Here is a 6162-nt window from a genome sequence, read left to right as displayed (position 1 = left end):
GTCAGCTGCCCCGGACTGGCAGGATTCAAACCTATGCTGGGAAACCGCAATGGATTTCTCCTCCATCACCTTTCACCACTTAGCCACAACTACCTGCTCCAGCCTGCCCCACCCTGCTCATCAAACCCCCTGTACCACGACACCAGTGGCCAGGCAAGTGGTGATACGACCACTTCAGGCCAAGGCTCCACTCCAGATGTGTAGCTGGGGCCCTCATGGGTCCCTGGGGCCACATTCCAGAGGCCTGAGAGGCACAGCCCCAGGGGAGCTGCAGCTCCATGAGCCTTGGCCTCAGCCAGGCATCTGGGATACCCTGCCCTGTGGCTTCGGGCATTCAGCCTCGCCTGTGCTCCTCCCCCTGACAAACCCCGACTGAACCAACTGCAAGACCAAGAATTCCCTTAACCAGACCAGCTGGGTGGTGAAAGGTGCCTCACCACACCAGGTGCTGTTGCATGATGCAGCTGGGAACAGCCCTGACCATTACAGCAGCATCAGCTTCCCAGCCAAGGTGGGGAATAGTCAGTTATCCTGTGACCTACACTTGGTGGGGTTTGATCTCTTTCACTGTGCCCGAGGGGGATTTTTGATAAGTACATTTACACTGCTACATGCAAATCTGTACTTCTCTCCACCTATGTGAGTGTTGATAGTGGTATGGAACTTATTTTAAAGCTATGATTAGGACATTTTTATAAATGAAGCAATTCCTATAGAATCATTTTATTAAATCTATCAGTGATCAAGTGCTAAACCCTCTTGCTCCTTTCAATTTTGCAACTATATTATTTGAACCATTGCCCTTCTGCATTCCCTGCCTCCATGCAAATAGTGCTAAATTATTCCAATGCAATTTTCATCTCTGTACTTCTGCATTTAGTAGCTAACTCTGCCATCAAAATCTGATAAAGTCATATTGCCTACATCCAGATATAGAAATATACTTTTCTATGTTTCACTCCATAGGCAAGTATTCAGCTCTTCCAGATAATTCCCATAACACCAATAGAAGACGGAAGTGTCAAGATTGATTTTCCTATGCTTCTGTGAAGAAGCTTTGACAGGACTGAAAAGTTACTCAAAATATTTGTATTAACTCTCACAAGGAACAAATTGGCACCGGGCCCTGCAGGACTGTGGTCTCCAGGTTGCAGAGTCAAGCTCAGTGACGGAGCCTTTGATGCTTTGGTGCAATTTCTGGGAGTTCTTTGTGCAGCTGCTGGTAAGTTCAGGACAGCAGCCAGTGCTCACCCTGGCAGAGCAAGTGGTAGCTGAGGGAGGAGGAAGACAAATGAGCACAACTCTCCAGCAATGCTGCACAAAGCCTTTAATGAGAAGGATCAAAAGCAGTGGCACAGAACAGAGACCAAGGAACAGGTGTGCAGGGGCCAGGGAGGGAAAAGGGCCCAGAGCTTGCCAAGGACAAAGAGGATGATGTGCCAGCTTCAGCAGATCTGACCACAGCGGGGGATAGACAGGCACAGGTCTGAGCCCCCCAGCCCAAGGGAGCCCCCAGAAGAGATGGGAACCCCTGCGGTGCTGAGGGAGCTGCCCACAGCAGCTGACAGAGAGGATCCCACGGCCGTGCTCTGAGGGAAAGAGGTGAGGATGGGGCCCGGCAGGGTCACCACCACCGGCGAAGGCTCGATGTACACCGTGGAGTCAGCACAGCGGGCGAGGCACGGCTCGCTGCAGCTGCTTGCAAGGGGCGTTGGGCCACAGGGGCCGCAGGGCCGTGGGGGACAGGGTCTGCAGCAAGACATCTCTCGGTGCAGGAGGCAAGGCTGCAATACAGAGCAGGGAGCAGGGAGCACGGAGCAGCCTCAGCATCAGTCTGTCTCTCTGTCCCTCAGCTCTCTCCAGGGACACATTTGGTTTTCCAAACACACTCTGTGCCTACAGCTGCCACGACATTCTTTGTGCCCTCCGAGTGGCACGGCACAGGAAGGCTGCCCCACTTTGGGAATAGGGCCCAGCACAGAGGCTTTAAGGCCCCTGTGGAAAGACGGCTCACAGCCCATCTCCAGAACAGACATGGCTGTGTTAGACATGTCCGGGAATGCACTGCCACATTTTGTTACCCCACGGAAGGTGCTAATTCTGCTGGGCACATCCCCCTGCAGCTGAGCCCCATTGATACCCTTCTGTTGGAACAAAGCCCCCTCTTCCCAGCTGTCCTCAGCCACCAGCATGGAAGAGCTGACAGACCTTCAACACTTCTGTGTCAAGGCCAAGCTGAGGCAGCCCAAGGACCAACCTGGGCAGCTTCCATGACAGCAGTTCAGCCCGCAGGGAGGCATGGAGCGGACTCAGGCTTACCTTGTTCCTCGAGGAAAGGGAAGCCAGAGAGGAGGATGCAGAGCCTGCAGCAGCACAGCCTTTTATGCTGTGTCCCAGAGCCCTACGGGGCCACTAACACTCCTTGTTTGTGAAACATTCAAGCCTCTGGGAGTGGCCACTTGAAAGGCCTCACTGCTGATGAAGTCCTGCCTCTTTCATCCCAGTTTCCTAAGGCTACTTGACTTGGAGGTCTCAGGTCAGTATATAAGGTGAGTTGAAATGAATTTGTGTAGTGTCTATTGCTTCTGTCGCTCATTCTTCGTGATAGTTAATTTGGTTCCAGTTACACTGAAGTTCAACCACAAGAGACACCTCACGTCAGCTCTCAGAAACTTGCAGTGCAGGCACTCAGGTAGTCCTGAGAGTAATTTCTTCCACGAGTCATCACAGACCTACAGAAGACTGTGGGTCAGTTGAGGCAGAAAGTCAACACTGCACAACCCTATAGTGGGGAAGAGACCCAACTCTGCATGCAGGTAGCAAAGCTGAGTGGCAAGGAAAGTCCACGTTCTGCTGGAAGGATGTCCCCTGCAGGCCTGAGTGACAGCCATGGGGAATTGCTTACAGTCCACAGGCTGTACCACGGCCTGGTTTTGTGATCAAACAGATGCCATGTCCTTTCCTGAAAGAGACTCACAGCCACACTGACCTGTTTTGCTCAGTGTGCTCATCCCAGAGGCTGGAGACCTGGATGGTGGCTTTGGGGAAAAGGCTGAGGGCAGGGAGCCCAAAGCTCATGGCTCTCTTTTCTGGGTCAGGAATGGGGTTTTCCATTCCATGCGTTTTACATTTCAAAGGGACACTGGATGGGTCTCCCAGAGCACATGGGTGTCATCATGATGTGGGAGAGTTGGGAAAATCCCTGAGCTTCAGGCAAACCCGAGTCAACAGTGTGGACTTGAGTGAACAGCGTGCCACAGACTTATGTGTTCAAGGGATAGCAGTGTTCATATCCTCAATCCTCATATCCTTCTGCTACCATGAAGGGCATTTCCCCACCTTTTTTCCCCCATTTGTGGATCATCTGGTGCTTCTCTGCAATCTCCTGCATTTGCAGTCTCCCAAGTCATGGCCTTTTGGTGGCAGCTTAAGGGCTGTTGTGACTCAGAGTACCCCAGATCAGGCCTAGAAGGTCTGGATGGAGTTCTGGAGGTCTTGTGCTCCTATCAACTGCTAGGGGCAGATCAAACTGCCCCAGTTCCTCAGCAGGCTCTGGGCCTTGTTCTGCTGACTTCTAAGCACTGACACAGCTTAAGAAAGAAGTCACTGTCCCTTGTGCAGGTCTCTGAGGCCTGTCCCTTGTTTTCCCCTGGGGAGCCCTGGGATTTCCTTTATTGCAATTTCAGATTGCTGCCTCTTGCCCTTTGGCAGTGCTTCTCTCAGGAGAGTCTGGTTTCATTCTCTCCAGAACCTCCAGGAGGTGGTAAAGACAGCAGCTCCATGCCCCCCTCCACACCTTGCTCATCCCCACCAGGCTGCACAAGTGCAGTGCCCTCAGCCTCCCTCCATGTGCCGGGTGCTGAAGCCTTTATGTTCTGCCTGGCCATTCTGCCAGTATCTCTCTCCATAAGAGATTACCATCACCTCCCTTGTCCCTGGGGACACCAACCCAGATATGGCTTCTGCAGTGCCAAGGAAAGGGCACCATCCATGGAGTGGTCAGATTCCAGGCTTATGAGATCTGGAGAACCGGGACATGAGAGAGATCTGGAGATGGACAGTAAGGAACTCTCAGGATTAGCGGTGAAAGCTTCCCAGAGGACTCAGAGTGAAAGCCCTGTTGGGACAGACTTTCTCCCTTCTTTCCAGCCATTCTACACCAAAGGGGTTTCTTGGCACTGGCCTGGGAGTGCAACATAGAGCAGGGGGCATTCCTTGCACATACCCAGCCTTGTAGTCTCCAGGCTGCCATCGCATGTGCTCAGCAGTGCAGACAGCCTCAGAGTCATCTCCTTCCCCCTCAAGGACCAGGGAGGCTCAGCTGTAGGAGCCCTTTCCATCTCCTGGTAGCCCCCTCTAGGACCTGGAAGAGCTGCCCGAGAGAGAGGGACACAACTGACAGTGGCAGTGTTCAGAAGACAATGGGACAAGGTCCACAGCTTCTGTAGGCAACTGGAAAGTTTGTTCTTCTCAGAGCAGGAGCAGAGGACTTCCAGCGGTCTCTCACAGTTTCCGTTATCCTGGGTTGCCCTGTGTCCCATGGACCCTTGAGCAGCCACGAAAAGGCAATGCCCATTGGAAAGCTGCAGAAGCAGAACAGGGTTACATGGATGTACAAGGTGGTTTGGGTCTGGTCCTAAAAGGTCTGCAAGTGCCCCTGACAAAGGCAGAAATTTTGGAGGCAAGAGGCTATGTGGTCTATGTGCTATCCCTGGAATACCTGTGCCCAGGGCACTGTGTACGCTCATTTCCACAACAGGATGATTCAGGTTTCCCTGAAACTCATGGATTTTCCCAACTCTTGCACATCATGATGATTCTCTGGGAGACTGATCCAATATCCCTTTGAACTGTGAAATGTATTGAATGGGCAAAGTGGTGCCTGCCCAGGAAAAAAGAGTCATGAGCTTTGGGCTTCCTGCCATCAACCTCTTCCCCAAAGGTGGCATCCAGATCCTGGCCTTGGGGGTGGGCACACTGAGCAAAGTGAGTCAATCTGTGTGTGGTTCTCTTTCGGGGAGAGATGTAGGCATCCCTTTGATCACCTTCCTACCTGTTGATTTCCTTGTTTTCTAGAGGATCTCGACTTCCCAAGCTGCAACCAAAGCTCTGGTTGTAAAATGCATGAGGCCCTTTTTTCATTTTCAAAGGACACACAGCTGTGGAGATTCCCTTAGAGAAGTTCCTTGAGAAAGAGTATATTGAATCCTTGGTTTTCTCCCCTTGGTTGTGAACCTGCCCCTGTTCCCCAGGCTCATGGGAAGAGAAAAGCAGGCTGTAGCAAAGATTGATAATGGGTAACAGAAGGCAAGGCCCTTGTGGTCCTCACTTCTCTCAAAGAAGAGCTTCCCTCCAGTTGTCAGTGACCCCTGGGGAGAAATGACTCTCAGGGCTGGCTGGTGCCCCTGCACCGAAAGCACTTGAAGGCTCACTTGAGGTGTCTCTCACAGCTAAATTCTGTCATGATGGGTGGGCACTGTCCCCATTAAGAGGGAAAGACAACCTGAGTGACATAAACCCACCTCCAATCTTCCTCCATTGCAGCCTCAGACCTCTGAGCTAATTGGCCTTATGCTTCTGGGACACAGATGAATCGTTTGGACATTGGGACATAGCCCACTCACTTGGCCCTGGTCCTGGAAGTGGCACAGCCAGCATTCCTGGGAACTACTAGAATGTGTTGAGGACAACTTCCTAGTACTGGGGATGGGGAGCACCAGAGGAGAGAAACTGCTGGACCTGCTCTTTGCATCTTCTCTCTAAATACGAGTGACATGGATTTTATGGTGGTGGCCACTCAGTGCATATAGAATTGGATGGATGGCAGCATTCAAGGACTTGTGGTCGAGAGCTCAATGTCGAACTCGACTGGTGTCCAACCTGTGATGAGTGTGGTTTCACTGGGCTTGGTGATGGGAACAGGAATATTTAACACCTTCTTGGGAGACCTGGGAGGAGGGAATGAGTGCATCCTCAGCTGGTTTGTGGATGACATTGAGCTGAGTGATGTGGTTGATATTCTGGAGGAAGAGATGCCGTCCAGAGGGACCCACAACCCAAGAAACACATGGATCTGCTGCAGTGGGTCACAGAGGAGCCACAGAGAGCTTCAGGCAACTGGAGCTGTTGTGAGGAGAGGAGAGGAGAGGAGAGGAGAGGAGA

The sequence above is a fragment of the Parus major genome, chromosome 10 (assembly GCF_001522545.3).
Source record: "Parus major isolate Abel chromosome 10, Parus_major1.1, whole genome shotgun sequence".
Lineage (NCBI taxonomy): Eukaryota > Metazoa > Chordata > Aves > Passeriformes > Paridae > Parus > Parus major.
Note: the sequence above shows the minus strand (reverse complement) of the source record.